The sequence below is a fragment of the Lissotriton helveticus genome, chromosome 8 (assembly GCF_964261635.1).
Source record: "Lissotriton helveticus chromosome 8, aLisHel1.1, whole genome shotgun sequence".
Classification (NCBI taxonomy): domain Eukaryota; kingdom Metazoa; phylum Chordata; class Amphibia; order Caudata; family Salamandridae; genus Lissotriton; species Lissotriton helveticus.
The window spans coordinates 851,700,405-851,719,140 of NC_136069.1; the positions used below are offsets into that span (position 1 = coordinate 851,700,405).

At 45.7% G+C, this 18,736-nt stretch overlaps 1 long non-coding RNA gene across 1 annotated transcript in view; it reads left to right on the forward strand.

Moving 5' to 3' along the window:
* LOC144772960 (uncharacterized) overlaps nt 1-18,736 on the forward strand; it is a 940,307-nt gene that overhangs the window by 589,586 nt on the left and 331,985 nt on the right. Inside the window, exon 6 of the long non-coding RNA XR_013599883.1 lies at nt 11,787-11,908. This is a non-coding gene — a long non-coding RNA (uncharacterized LOC144772960). The remainder of the gene's footprint in view (nt 1-11,786; nt 11,909-18,736) is intronic.

Genomic DNA, 18,736 nt, shown 5'->3' on the forward strand with positions numbered 1-18,736 from the left:
GCACAGGCCCTCAAGGACCCCACCTTCTTCGGAATAAAGAAGATCGCCGATGACACAGGTGAAGTGGAGGGACGGATGTAGCCCAATTGTAACATCTCCTCGATGTATTCCTTGAGATGCACCTCCTCAGGTTCCGACAAGGCATATATACGGCTACAAGGTAACGGAACACCCGGCACCAGATCGATCTTACAATCAAATGACCGATGCGGGGGAAGACCCTGAGCACACCCTTTGTCAAAGACCTCCTTAAACTCCGAATACTGCAAAGGAACAGAGCCCACTTCAGTCACCGCACAAGACAAAGGATATATCCGCTCCCTGGCCTCAACATAACAATGCTTCAAGCAATGAGCGGAATCCAACGTCACCAGCCGCTGCACCCAATCAATCTTTGGGTTGTGTTCCTGCAGCCAAGGAACCCTAATACCAGACCAAAAGAAGGTGCATCAATCAAATCGAAGACCACTGCTTCCGAATGCCCGTTCTCACACAACAGCCGTAAAGGAACGGTTTGGCGGGTAATACATCCAGACGTCAATTCGGTCCCATCTATGGCTCTCACTGGTTCTGGCTGTTCCTTATAATGACATGAGATCCGTAGTTTCTCAGCCAACGATATATCAATAAAATTACCGGTCGCACCTGAATCCAACAAAACTGACACAGGGACCCGTTCAGACACAGAAAGCAAAAGATGGGCATTAATAATGAAATGCCTTGGCGCCTGATCTACCGCTCCCAACACATTATACTGTCTCATTCGTTTCTCCACTTGAACAAAAGCTACCTTCTTACCATACCCCATACCCGACGGTTTCACAGGGTATTCCCTGGCAAAATGGCCTCCCTGTCCACAGTACAGACACAGATTTAACTCCCTTCTCCTTTTCTTCTCTTCCGGAGTCAAGGGCCCTCGCATCCCTCCTATCTCCTTAGGTTCGGGCGCTGTTTTGCTATCCCCCACTGGTTTTGCCTCTGGCTCAACATAACCTCCCCGTGAGACCTGAAAACGACTACGTTCCCCACGTCTCTCTGCCAATCGATGGTTCAATTTGACCACCAGATCAATGAATGCTGCGCAATCCCCAGGTGGATCCACCACCTGTGACACCACATCCTTAAGTTCCTCACAAAGACCTTGGTAAAACAGGGAAGTCCTTTTCTCTGCTGGCCAATGAGTTTCAGATACCAACCGATTGAACGAGGCTATATATGACAACAGATCCTGCCTGCCCTGCCATAACTTCAGGAGTTCTACGTCACTCGCCTGCATAAAAGCATGCTTCGCAAACAAGCCCCGCATCAACTCTTTAAATGCCGCATAATCATACAATACGCGATCGTCGCTATCAATCAAGGGAATGGACCACTGAGCAGCAGTGCCAGCCAAATATGAGATGGTAAAAGCAACCTTAGCCGTATCATCTGGAAAAGCACCAGGCTTGCACATAAAGTGCAACTGGCACTGGTTCATAAAGGTGGCATACTTCTCACTATCCCCAGAGAACCTTTCAGGGGGAGCCAAGGGCACCGCAACAGGGGTATTAACCGTAACTGCGAGAGGAACCCCTCCTCCTGCAACACTTGAACCTGACCCACCACTATACTGGAAAGTCGCTGGCTGGATAACCGTTCCCTGCCCCCTTTGTTGCATCTGTTCCCTAGCCATCACCGCCACTAACTCTTGCTTCAGACCCATATTCTCTTGCCGTAAATCCTGCACCTGAGCCTGCAACGCTGTCAAAGCCCCCATAACATCCTGCATGGTGGGTACACCCGTACCACCACCCAAGGGATTCCCTGAATCCTCATTCATCTTCGTCCGGGCAGTGCGTCAACACTTAGGCTAGTTATTCTGTTAGGGTTCCGCCCACTCAGCCCATGCACTGCAGGAACGAAGTGAAGTATGCACCAATCCCCTCTCCCTGCCCATGTGCCACCTCACAGACAAACAACTATGAGGGTGCCAATGGAACTGGAAAGAGGGTGGTATTAAGGTGACACCAAGTCTTACACCCTCTGGTGGTTAAAAAGACACTGCTCCCGTCTCCTCGCCTCTGCACCTAGGTACACAGACACAAGGAAGTACACATCACCAAATGTATAGCAGTCAAGATACTCCCAAACCCCCAAAACCAATGAGCATGTCCTGCCACCACAATCACAGCTTACCTATACACAATGCAGGCTTTGCCTCGAAGAGACACCGGGCAGCAGCTGGTATCGAGTCCAAATCAACACTCAGGGACTCAGGAAAAAGACTTTATGTAAATTATGGTGTCCCCCTATTCAGAGGGCTGTACAATAGGGGGAAAAAGGAAAAAGTGCTCATAGATTTCAAGAGCACACCTGAAAAAACCCCTATTTCAGTTGTCGTATCGAGGACAACAAACTAGTTCAGGCCAGGAAAAAGGAAATGAAAAATGATCGGCTTTCTCGGCACTCGCGGAATGACCCGAAAAAGGGTCACTTCCGCATAAGGAGATGGAGCAGTTACGAAATAAGGAGCGCGTCACGAAGCCAAAGCCCCGCGATGAACTGCGTCTCCTCCGGCTTCACCACATTCAGAACAAACCACTCCTGTATAGCGGAGGTTGATAGGAGCCCCTATCTATTATCCTAACCTCCAATAACGAGTGCCAGAAAAACGGCTGGGACTAAGGTACAAGGGCAGAACTAACTGACTAGGGAGGACTAGAAGCAAGGAGGGATGGGGGGAAAAACAGGACTAAACAATAAAGACAATGTACTCCGAGGGGAGATACTAGATCTAGACCTCACGAGCCCGTGAGGAATACTTGAAAAGGAGCCAAGAAGTACTCCAGTTCTGCAAACAACAACCAGGAACCAGGAACCTTCACAGGAAGCAATAACTAGCAAGGAAATAAGGGTAGGATAGACCTTTATCCCTTTCCTACTCGATCATGTGATGGCAGTCCATGAACACTAAAAAAGGACTATCCCTACCCTCGCATCCTAACACACCTGACCATATGCAAATCAGTCTTGAACCTGTGCCTCTTGGGAACAGTCCAGCCCGAACTGCCAAGCCAGGTCCTCCCTGTCTGTCCTTGACTGAATTGCAGTTTTCCAGATCTGCATCAACACCTTATTGGTGGTAAGCTCGCTTACTTCAGGGAGCTTTGTAACTCAGTCAGCACCAGAGCCCTAAAGAAGGTACCCAAGCGTGGGATCACCACAAGGGTGGGCAGGGTCCCCACAAGAGGGGACAAAAATGAAAGCAAGGAGTTCTCTAAAGGCCCCCAAACTAGTTATGTGGGTCAGGGCTCTCATCCCCCTACTGAAAAAATGAAGAAATGGTTCCCTGACAGCAGGTCTGCAGGGAAGGCACCCCTGAACTGCTTTGATTGTTAGCAGAAAGGGCACTTCAATGGAGATGCCAAGTGTCTCAAGCAGGCACTGCCCCCCACCAGTGGGTAGTCATGGATTGGCTAGTGTAATTAGAACTTGGTGATGAGTTTGCCCCCGATAGTTTGGAGAGCAGTGTAAAGGGTACCCAAGTGTCCCTGGGTGATTGAGAGATGGTGCAGAGGGCCCACATGCCTGACAATGCTAGAAAGTACAGTCAGTGGGTCACCATCAATAGGCAGATGGTGGAGGTTCCAAAAGACACAAGAGCCAGCATGACAACCGTCAGGAGTCGTCTGGTGTCTTGAGCGGCAGGTAGTCCTCAATGTGTCCCACCAAGTTGTTGCTGCTGATAACCGTGAGAGCCACTACCCAGTGGCTCTGGTTCCCTTTGAATGGGGAGGGGTCTCAGGTTTCGTGAGGGTAGCTGTGAGTCCATCGATGCTTGTGGATTGTCTGCTTGGAAATAACAAGAAGAATACTGCCTGGAAGAGGTGGAGCTTAGGTCACACTTGAAGATGTTAGGGCTGCCTGAATGGGTAATCCTGACGACATAGTCCATGGGAGCCCAAGGAGGTAGTCAAGAGAACCTAGACAAATGACCCAGGTGCCTGCCAAAAAGATGAAGGGCAAGGGGCACAGGAAACCAGCTTCTGAGTCTTCCATAATCTGAGAGGAGGCTGAACCTGAGAGGGATGCCCCAGTACCTACAGGGGAGGATGTAGCCAAACTAGGGAACCTGCCTGAGCTGTCCAAATGGCAGCAAGAAGGGGGTCCCACCAAGGAGGAGTTCTGCAAGGCACAAAGGGAATTCCCTTCTCTTGTTGGCCCATGTCAGCAGGCTGACACCCAGGCAGTGGGTGACGCCTCTCCAGTTACCTGATTTACTGGGAGAATGGTCTCCTGTTCAGTAAGTCCAAGGCTCCTGAACCTGGTGTAACATGCGTGTTGGTGGTCCCCAGTGCTAGAGCACCATCCCATTTGTCTTATTAAATGAAGGCCATGTGGAAGGGCTGAGGGTTAACCTTCAAGTTCTTTACTACTTACCATCTCCAACCGAACCCTGAAAGGCATGATATGGGTCTACTGGAACCCATGAGGAATAAGTGGGATGTCCTCCTGACAGGTGAAGGAGGGCTGGGAGCAAGCTCCTGGGAGTGCCCCCCAGAATATGGTCAGCTACATGCTGACCCTTGGCAACCAAACAGCCTGCTACCGGAAACTCTCCCAGAAAAATCTGAAAGCTAGCCAGGAGGACATGAAACACTGATATGATCAGAATTCCCCACTGGTTGAGACTGCTGACCTGAGCCTTATTAGATGAAGAAATGCCAGAGTGCTGTCACCTACTTGGCAGACCTCAATACTCCTAGGAACCCTTTGATGGTATTGCATGTTATTTGTCTCAAGACCCACTTTAATAGGTCTCAGATTACCATGCTCTTGGTCACTGATGATGGGGTGGAAGGAGAGAGTGAATCTTTAAGCAGCCTCCTATCTTCCAAGGACCAGGATGGCTCAATGAAGGGTATCAGCCTCTCTCCTTCACTGACCCTAGATCAACAAAGAGACTGCCTGCAGTTGTTGGGGCAATTTGCCTCTCTCGTCTCACTCACCCCAGGACCCACAACATGGTGTTCCTATGATATTGATACTGGGGATAGCACACCTGTGAAGAACAAAATATACTGGATGTCTGATAAGGCGAGGGCCAACATTAAGGAGGAGGTCTCCAAGATACTAGTGTTCAATATAATTGATCCCTCAAACAACCCTTGGTCCAGCCCAGTGGTGTTGGTCCCCAAGACTGCCCCTCCAGTTGTCACCCCCTGAACTTAGCTTCTGTGTGGACTACCGTGGTCTCAATGCAGTCACCAAGATTGATTCGAACCCCATCCTCAGAGCTGATGAGCTTATAGATTGGCTTGGAGCTGCCAAGTTCCTTAGTACGTCTGAGTTAATACCTGAGTACTGACAGATTGCCTTGACTTAGGGTACGAAATGGAGGTTTGTGTTCTCCAAACCAAAAGAGCCCTTCCAGTTCCAGGTAATGTCCTTCAGGTTGAAGAACACCACTGCCACCTTCCAGAGGTTGGGCAACCAGGTCCTGGCTGGGTTAGAGAGCTTTAGACTATATTGAGATCTTCAGCTGGGAGGGGTACCAGTGCCACCTTAGGGAAGTGCTTCGCGCTCTACAGAGTGCATGCCTAACTATCAGGGCCAATAAGTGCCAAGTAAGGCAGTGTTCTGTGATGTACTTGGGTCACCAAGTGGGAGGTGGTGAGATGCAGCCTCTCCAGGCCAAAATTGAACCCATTCTGGCTTGGGAACCTCCCAAGACCCAGACAGAAGTGAGATCCTTCTTAGGCCTCACTGGTTATCACAGGAGATTCGCCAAGGTATATGAAACAATTATTGCCCTCTTGACAGAGCTGATTTCCATGAAGCAGCCCCATGGAGGAGTGGCAGAAAGCTTTTGACTCCCTGAAGGATTTCATGTGCACAGCACCCATGCTCAAGGATCCTGACTTCTCCAAGGAATTCATTGTTCAGACAGATGCCTCAGAGCATGGTATAGGAGCCGTGCTCTCACAGCTAAATAAAAAGGGCCTGAGTCAACCTGTAGCCTTCATCAGTAGGAAGCTACTTCCCAGGGAAGAGAGGAGCAGCACAATAGAAAGGGAAGCCTTTGCTGTGGTCTGGGCACTGAAGAATCTAAGCCCATCCCAGCTTGACACTCACTTCTGGGTTCAGATAAACCACAGGCCTCTCAGATGTAAAATGCAGATGAGGGGTGAGAATACCAAGCTGTTGAGGTGGTCCATCTTCCTTCAGGGAATGGGCTTAACGGTGGAACACCGCCCTGGAACAGACCACATCAGTGTTGATGGTCTCTCTAGGTTCTTCCACCCTACTGAAGAGAACTCCCAAGGGGCTGTGTAGCTCTCCCCACTTTCAGCTGGGGGGACACGTGTTAGACCTGGCATCCTTGCTGTGGTTTCCCCTGATTAATTGCCTTCTGACCTCCTTTTTGCTGACTTCATTTTTACTGGCTTAAATTCGTTTTTTACTACTGCAAAGGCCTATCCCTCCCATAGGTTAGCATTAGGATTTTGTTATGATATTTTATTAGTGCAATTTCCAATTAGGAAAATATTGAGCTTTACCCATTTGGTGCCTCTGCTTGTCTCTGAATACACATCTGGAGTAGATGATGACTGGGTTTGGCTTTCCCTCCAGTCAGTCACACACAAAGGGAGCTTAGGTGTACCTGGATGACCCACTCTCATCCCAATGGGGCATTAACCTGCTGATAGGTCATGTTGGGCATGATGGGGGGAGGAGCTGACACTTACACCTACATGGACTGTACCTGTCCCCACATAAAGAGCTGAATATCCCTGTAGTGAGTCTGGAGCCAGGGCAGGTAGGGCACTTCAAGGACGTCTCTTTGAAGTCTCCCACTTCAAAGGCACAACTAGGAATAAGTACCGGACCCCTGACACCACCAACTCAGGACACTTATGGACCTGAGGACATTCTGCCAGGAAGGAAAGCTATGCTGCTGAAATGACTGTCACTCTGCTTGATCCTGCTAGATTCTTGCTCTGCTGTGCCTGCCCTGCTGCCTGCTGCCCTTCATGCCTGAAAGTGAGAAGGACTGGACCTGCGTCTCTACTTCCTCAAGAACTTAAGTGACTTCAAGTGCTTGCTGACTTGCCTCCTTATTTGAAGTTTTATTTATTTATTTATTTGGACATTTGTTAAGCGCCTGGTTACGCCACTGGCGTGTCCCCGCGCTGTGATAAGTGAAGTAGCTGACCCCCCTCCTCCCACTTTTAGGGATATCAAAGACTTCACTCAACTCTCCTGCAACTTTTGGGACTCTGCTAACTGTAAATTTACCCTGGAACGTGGTGCTAATCTAGTCCTGGGCCCTTCAATTTGGGTTTTCTGAAGTTTGGCTGCAAAATCCATGCTTTAGCATCATTGTGCCGGTCGGAACTGATGCATCACTTCCAGCCCGCTACATCGCCTGCCAAGTACATCGCATTGCAGGCAGTGCGGTTTGATGACAACGCATTGCCTACCTCGCAAGGAAGCCACTGCCAATGCATCTCTGATTGTGCGGCTTGGATCCGATGCATCGTTTACATCCAACCGGATCAATGAAGCCGCATCGCCTCCTCGGGTCCATGCAACAGATCCTCGACGTCGGTGAATCCTCCTCGCAAGGTACTGTTTGCAGCAGGCCAAGGGTGGTGCATCATGGTTGGCTTGAAAGTTTGGATTTACCCCGGTCAAGTGCAACCAGATGTCTCTAAGCACAATATTTCAAGCTATTTTTTTAAAATGCATAACTCTGGTTCTACTAATTGGATTTTTGGTCCTGTTCTGTTCATTAAATCAAGCTTTGTTTTTCTAACTTGGTGTGGATTATTTTTGTGTGGTGTTTTGACTGTTTTACTGTTTTAAGTGGTGCAGAAACATTATACACATTGCATCTTAAGTTAAGCCTGACAGCTCTGTTCCAAGCTACCGGAGGGTGAGCATAGGCTAATTTTGGGTGTGTATCTGACTTACCCTGACTAGGATTGTGTTGCCTTGTTTGACAGGGTACACTCTTCTGCCAATTAGAGACCCAAATTCTAACAATCACCTTGAATCATATCTCACTGAGTTAGACAGCTAACACAACAGAACCTGGTTTAGGCGTATTGTGTAACATATAAGGAGCCCTTTGAATGTGAAGAAAGTGTGAATATAGGTGTTGGTAAGTATTTTGATTTGCACCATTTGAAATATGGTGATGATGTAAATCAAACAGAATCTGCATGTCATAGGAAACTATACTTTGCACAGGCATTATGCACAGTGTCACTAGATTAGTCATCACATTGCAATCATTGCACAACAGATTGATGCAGGAAATGCGTCAGTAAGATTGAACTTTAGGTGTATCTTTATTATAACCAAACAAAACAATTAACATCTCTCCATGTAGTGGTGCAGTGGTGTGAGACATTTTTCTGTCATCCAGACATTACCCAAGTATTATCTCTAACCTGTGGTATAGATATTGATACCAGGTCTCAGAGGTGTCCATGTTGAACCTATTTAGAAAGGAGTGACAGTGGCCCATAAGTCTTGTGCCCTGGAAGGTACGTGGATGTAGGTCAACTAATGATTTGAAACAAAGATTTCTACGAGACAATAGCTTTCAGTCAGTCTTACATGCATTGTCAGTGTATATGTCCTCATGGCAGAGAACTTGCACTGTGGCCTAGCAGATGTCCCGTGAATGGCACTCTGCATGTCACAGATGTATTTGATAGAGCACTGAGTACCTATATCATTTAGGCAAACCAATGCAGCTCCAGCAGGCCTCACAGCATGGATATAAATGCATTGAACTACGTTTAGCCAGCAGGACATAGGCACACTAATTGGTATTATATGACAAGCCAATGCCAGCTTCATTGGCAATTTCTTAACTAAAGGGCATATTTCTCAAACGTTCCTGCAGCGCAATGCAGCAAGACAGCCTGCTGAACTGTGCTTCATGAAAAGGAAAGGGCAGAAATGCACCACTGTTTGCATTATAAAGCATATTTCTGTCCTTTCCTAGCGCTCGTGCACTTTTGCCTGCCTACCGCAAATGCAGGCACATTTGTGTCATGGTGAAATGGGGCCTGCGTTATAGGTGAGATTGTTTTTGTGCAGGAAGAGCCACCTACCTCCCCAAAAACAATCCTGAAAGGCATTTTTCCCTTTTTACGTGTCCTGCTGAATGCAGCACACTTCAAAAAGAGGAAACAACAAGGATAAATAGCAAGACTTCTCATTGTAGCGCTACTGTTGGGGAGGCATAAATTCTAACGCATACCCACGTCTACTAATTCTGGCAAATGTGGGAATGTGTCAAAATCCATGGGTAGATACATGGGTACACCCTCGCTCCACCCATGGCAGGTCTCCCAGCTGCACAGTAATGCAAGGGAGCGATTTCCGCAAATGTTGTGTTACTCTTGATAAATCAAGCCAGTCAAGGCCATGCAGGGTGACCCTGTCTGGTGTAATGAAACAGATTTAAATTTTGCCTCACACTTGCCTCCCCTTGATTGGCACGAGGGTAAATGTAAAGATTGATAAGTATGCTCCTAGGTTGATGTCCCAGCAATCAGATGAAAATGCCATTTATCCGTTATTGGACAACTGATCATACTGTCCTTGTCCACTTCTCTATGACATTACACGCCTTGCCCCATATTTATCATTTGTTTATGCCACCCTTACACCATGCAAGGGGGCGAAAGAGCGACGCAAAACCTGGAATTATATTTTCCAAGCCATGCAAGGCCATAAGTCACTGCCTTGCATTACTCTGCTCAAGGGAGGAATTCCTTGTGTGGAGCATGGGTGATCCCATGTATCCACCCATGGATTTTGGCACATTCCTAGATTTACCATCAGTAATAAACCTGGGACTGCGTCGAAATGCTATGCCTCCCTAGGGGAGTCATAATGAGGAGAAATATCATTATTTATCCTTGTTTTTTCCTGCTTCTGTATGTGCTGCAGTTTGCAGCACACATACAGACAGGAAAATGCCTATGGGGATTGTTTTTTCCCTTACTGCACAAAAACAATCCTGCCTACATCACTGGCGCCTGCATCGGTGCTAAGCAGCACATCATGCCAGTGCAGGCAGAGAGAAGGAATGCACCATATAATGTTAAATGTAACTTATTCATGCCCTCTGTTTTTCATGCAGCACAGTTTCTTGCTGCATTGCACTGTGTGAAAATCTGATAAATATACCCTCATGTTTTCACTCACCCTGTATGCCTTGCTGGTCCTCTACGTCAGCAATGTCCTGACCTTCCACTCAGACTACCAACTCTGTTGGAATGTGAGATGCCACCTTCTTCTCCAATGGGTCCAAATCCTCCTGGACATTGGGTCCTCCTCCAGTGTTCATGGCTGCTTTTAGGTTCCTGGATAGCTTTGCTTTTGCCCTATGTTTGTAGTCATGCCACCTCTGAATTACCCTTCACTACAGTCCTTTCTTGTTTGATGAATGCAGTTGAGCTTTTCCACTATAGATTGCCATATAGCATCCTTCTTTCTTAATGGCAATTTGGAGGTGGCAAATAAAAGATGTTCCTTCTTGGTCACCTTATTGATCAGTATTTCGTTTTCCTCCTCTGAGAATTTTCACTTCCTCTTCCTTTTTCCCTGGGTTGCTGGCATTTCTTCAGGGTTAGGGTTGTTTCTGTCCTAGGCTCCTGAGGCTCCTTCCATAGTTGTAGATATTGGCCGGGGTGGCAGGGGGTTGATAGTGAAAATTGCGTTGCTCTGTTTAATTTTTTTCAAGCGTTCTCAGGGCACATTCACTCCGGTGTGACACAATGCAGATTTGCGTAAAGGAGTTTTACGATACACAATTCAACTTTGTGTCACATAGCTAGTAGTTGTTTTACGGCACTTTGTGCCATAATCAACTACTTTGCACATCCCCGGCCCTGCACTATAGTCCGCAATATGATAAATACAGCGTGGCAGATTTATAAGCCCCTTGCGCCACTTTTGCGTTACTTTTCCCATGTTAAAAATTACGCAAAAATGGCGCAAGGGCCTTGTAAATAAGCCTCAGCGTATCCATGGCGCAGGAATCTGCAGCAACACGGCGCAAGTTATTCTGATGCAACGCTGCACAAAGCTCCGTTGCATCTGAAATGATAAATTTGCCCCTCAATGCGTAAATGTGCCAATGCCCACTGGGGGCATCCTTTGCCATAACATTTGTTCACATGATAGTGTTGCATTACAGGATATATACAGTGGATATATATATATATTTCCAACTCTGTCCCTTATTGAATTTGTCAAGCACAAAGGAATTTGCGCACCAGGCGCTGCACGAAGCTTTCTGACTACACATTTATTAATCACAGAGTAATATTCAGTGACATACATAAAATGAGTTCATATGTAACGCATGTAAAGAGGGGATGCACTCATAATAGTCCATTGACTACAGTATAAGTTTCAGTCAAAGGTAATCAGTCAAAAGAGTGGAGTAGCCACTTCAGGGTAAAAGCAATTTAATTGTAAAATATGGAAAATGACATAAAATATCTCAAGAACGTGTGTTGGGAAATAAATTATAGTTAGAAGGGATAATATTTAAATTTTCACTCTGCATTTACAAGATCATAATGGATCTATACGCATTTTTCTATCATGCATCATTGAGACGGACAAAATATAAATGAAATACAAGAGACGGAGAATGATAATATCTTCTTTTGATGAGTTTGCCCTGGCGAGCTGATTACAATTTCAAAATAAGCAGTTTCACACTATCTTTGACATTCAAAATGGAACCAATTGCCTCTTTTTCATTACAGATGACAGAAAAAATGAGAGTCTCGTTATCCAGGCGGCATCAGTTACATGGCGGCACCTCTTCAGTGGGACTGTTTGACAAACAGCTACAGAAATAGAAAATGGGCCGCAGAACAATGTGAAAGTGAGTGGCATTAATTAGCAGCTTTAAAAATCCTTCACAACTGGCTGCAGTGTTGGCTCTAATGTACCTTCCATACTAAAAAAAAGAAGAGTCAATTACATCTTTGTTAGAAACAGTGCGACACTTGCACATAGGGAAACAATTATATTTTAGATTATTTTGCATGGAAGTATGTAGAACACTGCTGAATTATGCTGATGGTGAATTCCCTACCTACTATTAAGGGACAAATTAACGTTATGTGTTAATAGATAATACAGACCAGTAGCTACTCTCATGGTGATGATTAAATGCTTGTCATTTCATATTTTGCTATTTTCAGCTGCGATATTAATCTCTGGGGTGTGAGTAAGTGGCGGGCCAGCCAGGGGCGGATACTGCTCTGACTGATCATGACATCAGGCACCTGGTTTTTCCAGGTGAGGAATGTCGGAGCCAGTTTTACCGGCCTCTACTTTTGACAGGTAAAATATCATGCAGTCAAGCTTCATTAACCTCTCTGGAGTTGGCAATTCCATGCGGTTTCATGTCCGGTAAATCTGGTTATGCAGTTATTCCCCATTTGAGTCGTTCAACTCATTATAGGAGTAAATATATAAGGAGATACTGGTCACAAATCATCATTTCGTCCACCTTGTAGGAAATTGGGCTTTTGGTTGATGGTTTAACAAAAAAGTTTCTGAATTAACCTGCGCTTAATGCCCCGGGTAGTTTTTCACAAAAGGCTTAGCTTAGAACCACTGGGGCATATTTACAATAACTGGCGCATCCCTGCATATCAGCAGGGATGCGCCAGTTATTGTGCGCCACAGCTCCGCCATCATGGATGCGCCGCATTTACAATGCAACGCACCATGGGGCAAAAATTGCACAGATGCGTGACGCATCTGTGCCGTAAAAGTGGCGCATTGCTGGAGTTGCGTCACAAGCGCGACGCAGCTCCAGCAATGCTCTGGGGGCCCTATCTGGTTAATGCTGCGTCAATCCTTAAGCCTGCTTCAGGCAGGCGCAGGGTTTTGACGCAGCATGGGCCTAAAAGTGACTGAGTGAAATCTTGTAGACTTCTCTCAGCCACTTTTAGGAGGCGTTCCCGTGCCGGAACACCCTCCCTGCGCAGGAACGCCTACATGTGGCGCAGGGCAATACAATATGACGCATCTCCCAGATGCGTCACGTTGTAAGTACCCCGACCCATGATGCAGGATTTGCGCCACCGCTGTGTCACAAAAGTGACGCAACGGCGGCGTAAATTAGGCGCAAGGGGCTTGTAAACCTGCTCCACTGTGTTCAACATTTGTGCATCACACAACCAGTAATAAAGTGAAAACAAAACTCAAAGAAAAATCCCACACCAATTTAGAAAAATAGAGTACATTTTAAAAACTATAATGATTGTAGAATTACTAAAATCCAATCAGTAGTACCAGAAGAATGCAATTTTAGAGTTTTAGGTAAGTATACCACCTAAAATCACACAGCGCCACTCAGGTCCATCTGGTGGTGCTAGACAGGAGGAATGACAAAAGTTCAGGCAGACAGCGATGGAGTACGGGCCGGATACAGGGACCAAATTTGTCCTGCTGAAAACGTTACCTTCTCAAAGTCTGACGTAAAGAGTCCCGTTCATGGAGGAGGAGGCTGGGAGGAGCAGGGAGAACATAGCGGATGGTGATTGCTGTAGCACAAAGAGCAGGCCTGTTATCACAAATGGTCGTCACTGTAGTGGAAAGATCGAGTTGGGCATCGCGGATGGTCTTCACATTGGCACTTACCGTTGGCTGTCGTTGTTGTAGTGTGAAGTGCAGACCTGGGCAGAGGGTGATTGTGGTGGTTGCTGTGGCATGAAGAGTCATGTTAACTGGAGCTTTTCATTGCTAGTCATCATGGGCGGTTGAGCCTTGGTGCGAACGGGCTCTTTCGTGGATGCAAAGAGCCCAACACGTGAGATTCCTTCCATTCTTTAAGAGGAGGGCACTCTGATGCCATACAAGGGTCCAGAACCTCGGGAGCCACCTCTTGGGGATCGGAGACTCACTCTAGCAGAGGCAAGCAGGGCTCAGGCAGGTCCAGGCAGGTTTAGTTGCAGGAGGAGAGTTGGGCAGTTACAGGGTGGCCTCAGGAGATTGTTGTGTCCTTGTAGCTCAGAACAGGAGGCCAGCCAGCTAGCCCTTGGAATCATTCTGGTAGTCCTGGGTTCAAGTAGTCAGTCCAGGCCACCTTCTTCAGGCAACAGGGCAACAGGGCAGTCCTATCCGCATCCGAGCAGGAGGGCCTTCCTTCCTTTGAGTCTTCCAGAGGTCCAGAAGTGTTATGATGAGCGGATCTAGAGGTCCATTATTTATGCCTGGTGCCAGGTTTTATCTAGAGGGATTTCTACACTAACCCCACACCTGGTTCTGAAAAGCTCCTCCCTCCCTGTAATGGCTTTGAGTAGACTAAGGTGATTAAAGGCTGATGTCAAGTTCCTTTGTGTATGTGCTGGAGGCAGGCCTTTGAAATGGTAAGTGGGGCAGGGAACAGCTTGGCCCCAACCTTCCTGGCAGTTTGGCCCATCCTGCCAACATCTAGTCCCCCTTTGTGTCACAGTCTAGGAGGAATACACAAAGGCCAACTACCAACCATTCTGAGTTGTGTGACCCAGGACACAGACAGCAGGCACCAAACGGCCAGGGCAGGAAAATACAACATTTCTAAAAGTGGCATTTTCAAAATTGTGACTCAAAAATCCGACTTAAAAAATACTTTCTGTCTTTTGATTATATTATGGCAACCACCATCTAATTGTGTTTGTGGATACCCCCAAATCCTCCCTTATCATTATCATGCACTATCCCCATTCTTCTGATTCCTATTGCTTTAACTTCCTTATCAGACAGCCGCTGCATCCCTCTTCTCCATTCTGTTATAAATAATTATTTTAGTAGGGATTTTCCAAACCTTCCCATAAACCTCCCCATCTTCCCCTTGCCGTTATCCTCAAAATTCAGTGCATAAAAATAGGTAGAAGGTCCCTCAAGTATCTGGGCTCAGTTGCTTGGAATCAGCTACATCTTGAGTAACTCGCCGGGAGCGATGCTGCAATGTTTAAGAAAAAACGTAAAACCTGGCTTTTTATGTGCAGGGCTAAAACGGTGGTTCATTTAAGACCTAGGCTCAGCGATAGCCGGTGCAGGTAAGGACGATGGGGCGGGGGGGTGTTGACGGAGTCGACAGATGGCAACAAGGGAAAATAAAGGGTCGGCGATGCTGTGAGCGCAAGGTAAATGGTTTTCTTTAAAAACAAAAATATTTTTCCTCATCATCGTCTGTCAACTCCTCCCCACCACTCTTACCTGCACCAGCCATCACTGCCTATGCTTTTTCTAGCTGGGACACTCCATGGAGTAGCAATGCATGCTATAAGTTACTCTCAGGGTCAACCCAAAGTCTTCAATAGTTGACCGGAGGTCAGGTAATTTCTTTTGCCTCTTTTCTGAACTAACTTACATAATAGAGGTCTCACTTAAAGAGCAAAATACCTTCCAAGACCAGTCTTCCCAAGCTCCAGTTTCAAAGATATTCCCCACCTCCCAAATGACCAGTGGTCAGAAAACACTTACAGGCAATGAGCCAGAGAGTACAGAAGGACGTATACATGCAAAAGGAGAGGTGTGACCTTTAATTCACACCTTATCTTTGTATTTTGGAAGAGGACAAAGGTTTCACTCAGTGGAGTAACGAAACTTGAGGCCCCCCCCTGCAAAGTTCATGGAGGCCCCCCCACACCTTACCCAGAAGCTCTCAGGCCAGGGTACTGCGCCGAGGGGTCCCCCTGGAAATCGAGGCCCCCCGCACTGCAGGGGCTGTGGGGACCTTTGTTATGCCACTAATTTCGCTTCCCTAATCATTCCCTGTGGTTGGAATCTAAGCGGGCAGAAAGGAAGATGGCTCCCGGATCCAAATTCCTTAGTTAGTTTCTCTATCCAGGCACCTATGGTAATTACGGTAAACAACATTTACAACGCAACTTTTACAACGCACTACCATTACAACGCATTTTTTACAACGCAAAAACTTTTACAACGCATACCATTACAACGCATGTTTTTACAACGCAAGTACTTTTACAACGCATGCCATTACAATGTAAGTATTGGTAAGTATTTAATATTTTATATGTTTGGTTTTTTTTTACGTTTTCAGCTTTTGGGTAAAGGGGTATTTTTAGGGTTTAGGGTCAGTTTTCAGTTTTTGGGTAAAGGGGTATTTTTAGGGTTTAGGGTCAATTTTCAGTTTTTGGGTAAAGGGGTATTTTTAGGGTTCAGGGTCAGTTTTCAGTTTTTGGGTAAAGGGGTATTTTTAGGGTTCAGGGTCAGTTTTCAGTTTTTGGGTAAAGGGGTATTTTTAGGGTTTAGGGTCAGTTTTCAGTTTTTGGGTAAAGGGGTATTTTTAGGGTTCAGGGTCAGTTTTCAGTTTTTGGGTAAAGGGGTATTTTTAGGGTTCAGGGTCAGTTTTCAGTTTTTGGGTAAAGGGGTATTTGTAGGGTTCAGGGTCAGTTTTCAGTTTTTGGGTAAAGGGGTATTTTTAGGGTTCAGGGTCAGTTTTCAGTTTTTGGGTAAATGGGTATTTTTAGGGTTCAGGGTCAGTTTTCAGTTTTTGGGTAAAAGGGTATTTTTAGGGTTCAGGGTCAGTTTTCAGTTTTTGGGTAAAGGGGTATTTTTAGGGTTCAGGGTCAGTTTTCAGTTTTTGGGTACAGGGGTATTTTTAGGGTTCAGGGTTAGTTTTCAGTTTTTGGGTACAGGGGTATTTTTAGGGTTCAGGGACAGTTTTGGGTTTATGGGATACAGGGGTATTTTTTGGGTTCAGGGACAGTTTTGGGTTTTTGGGGTACAGGGGTATTTTTAGGTTTCTGGGTTAATTTGGGTTTTGGGGATACAGGGGTACAGGGTAAAAAAATTAAATTAAATAAATTAAATTAAATTAAACATACAGGGATACAGGGGTACAGGGTAAAAAAATTAAATTAAATAAATTAAATTAAATTAAATTAAATTATATTAATTACAATTAATTTAAAAAAAATATAATAAATACTTACCAATACTTACATTGTAATGGCATGCGTTGTAAAAGTACTTGCGTTGTAAAAACATGCGTTGTAATGGTATGCGTTGTAAAAGTTTTTGCGTTGTAAAAAATGCGTTGTAACGGTATGCGTTGTAAAAGTATGCGTTGTAACATCATACATCCGGTAATTACATCTCATCCATGACACACATATAAAACGTGGAACTCTCATATACGTATTTCAAAGTAGCATAATCAAATTCTGTTCGGTGGCCAAAGGCTGCCATCAATTAGAGAATAAAAAATTGAAAATGTGTCAACTTGGGAAAGTCTCGTTAATGGCCTTGAAAGGCCCACAGCGGCATGCTAGGAAGTACTTAATTTGCCAGGGCCCGAAGCATTAACCAGCCAGAGCAATTAAAAATTGGCACGCTGATACCAAGGCCGGAAGTTTTTATTCAACTGCTGAACACTATCTGCCCCTTTTCCTTGCGCTTCTGATTTCTGTTTTTTTCGTCTTTTTCTTCCTCCTTTCACAATCTGTGTGATATCCTTCTAGTGTACTCAGTGAATCTCTGATACGGAAAAACAAGTGCCCGTCCCTACATAAATAACCTGCAACCACCGGCTCAAAATAAACACTGATGCTAGGCATGGCTCCATGTGTCAGCAAATGATTGCGGGGGAAAAAATCTGAATATACAAGACTGAAGACCACCTCCCTCTCTAATTCAAATACCACTCCACCTCATTCACAGTCAACATCATGAACTACTATAACCCTGCATGTAAAATTAACACTTCCTTAGAGGAATTTGAGATTATACAGTGAATTCATTGCTTTTTCACAATCGTCCATTTAGGAGAATTCGATCTCAACCGCAACCAAATAAAGCCCACCCTGTTCTCACATCTCCTTTCAAACCACACACAGTAGTCCTAACAGGCAGACATTTTGAGAAATACTCTGAAATGCCTAGGCATCCTACCAGGCATTGTGACATATTTAGGATCAGATTAGCAGCACAGATGTTTTGATGGACTATTAACTAGGCAGTAACACTGAGGGGGGCCTTATGTGCTGACACGAAATAAAAAACGGGTGTTATTTCTTGAAGGATTATGTATGTACCTTTATTAAGTAGGGCAAACGGTATCAGTTAGGAAGTGAATCTTTTACGGCATTATTACCTACTTGCTGGATATCCTGGAAATCAGAAAAACGTTTCATACACGTCCTTAGACTTGAAACCCAGCTACACATGTTATTAAGCAGTTCCATGTTAACACGAGCTATAATGAAGACAATTAAAATACATTTGAGAATGAGCTGACAGTAGTCAAGGCTGTTCTGCAGATCTCAGACTCCTGTAGAGTTTTAAAATATGCAGGGGCATATTACCAAGCCTGGCGAAATGACATTATCGCTGCTTTAGCGGCCGTTTTCGGCCGCTAAGCGGCGATAATATCATCGCCCTATTAGCAAGCTGGCGCTAACTGATGTTAGAGACAGCTTTTAGGCGATAGCGAGCGGTTTGGGGCCCGCTTTGCATGTCAGCGATGTTTATCGCTAATGACATGCAAAGTGGGCATACCCAACCTGTTAGCGACTGAAAGCAGTCGCTAACGTCGCTATCGCCTATTAGCAAGGCAGGCAAAGCGATGGAAATATTCCTGCTATCGCCAAAAACTAACGCCTGCTCAGACCAGTTCTTAGCCATGTTATGCAATGGGAGGTGGATAATACGGCTAAGAGCATTTCGTCGCTAATGCGTGAATATC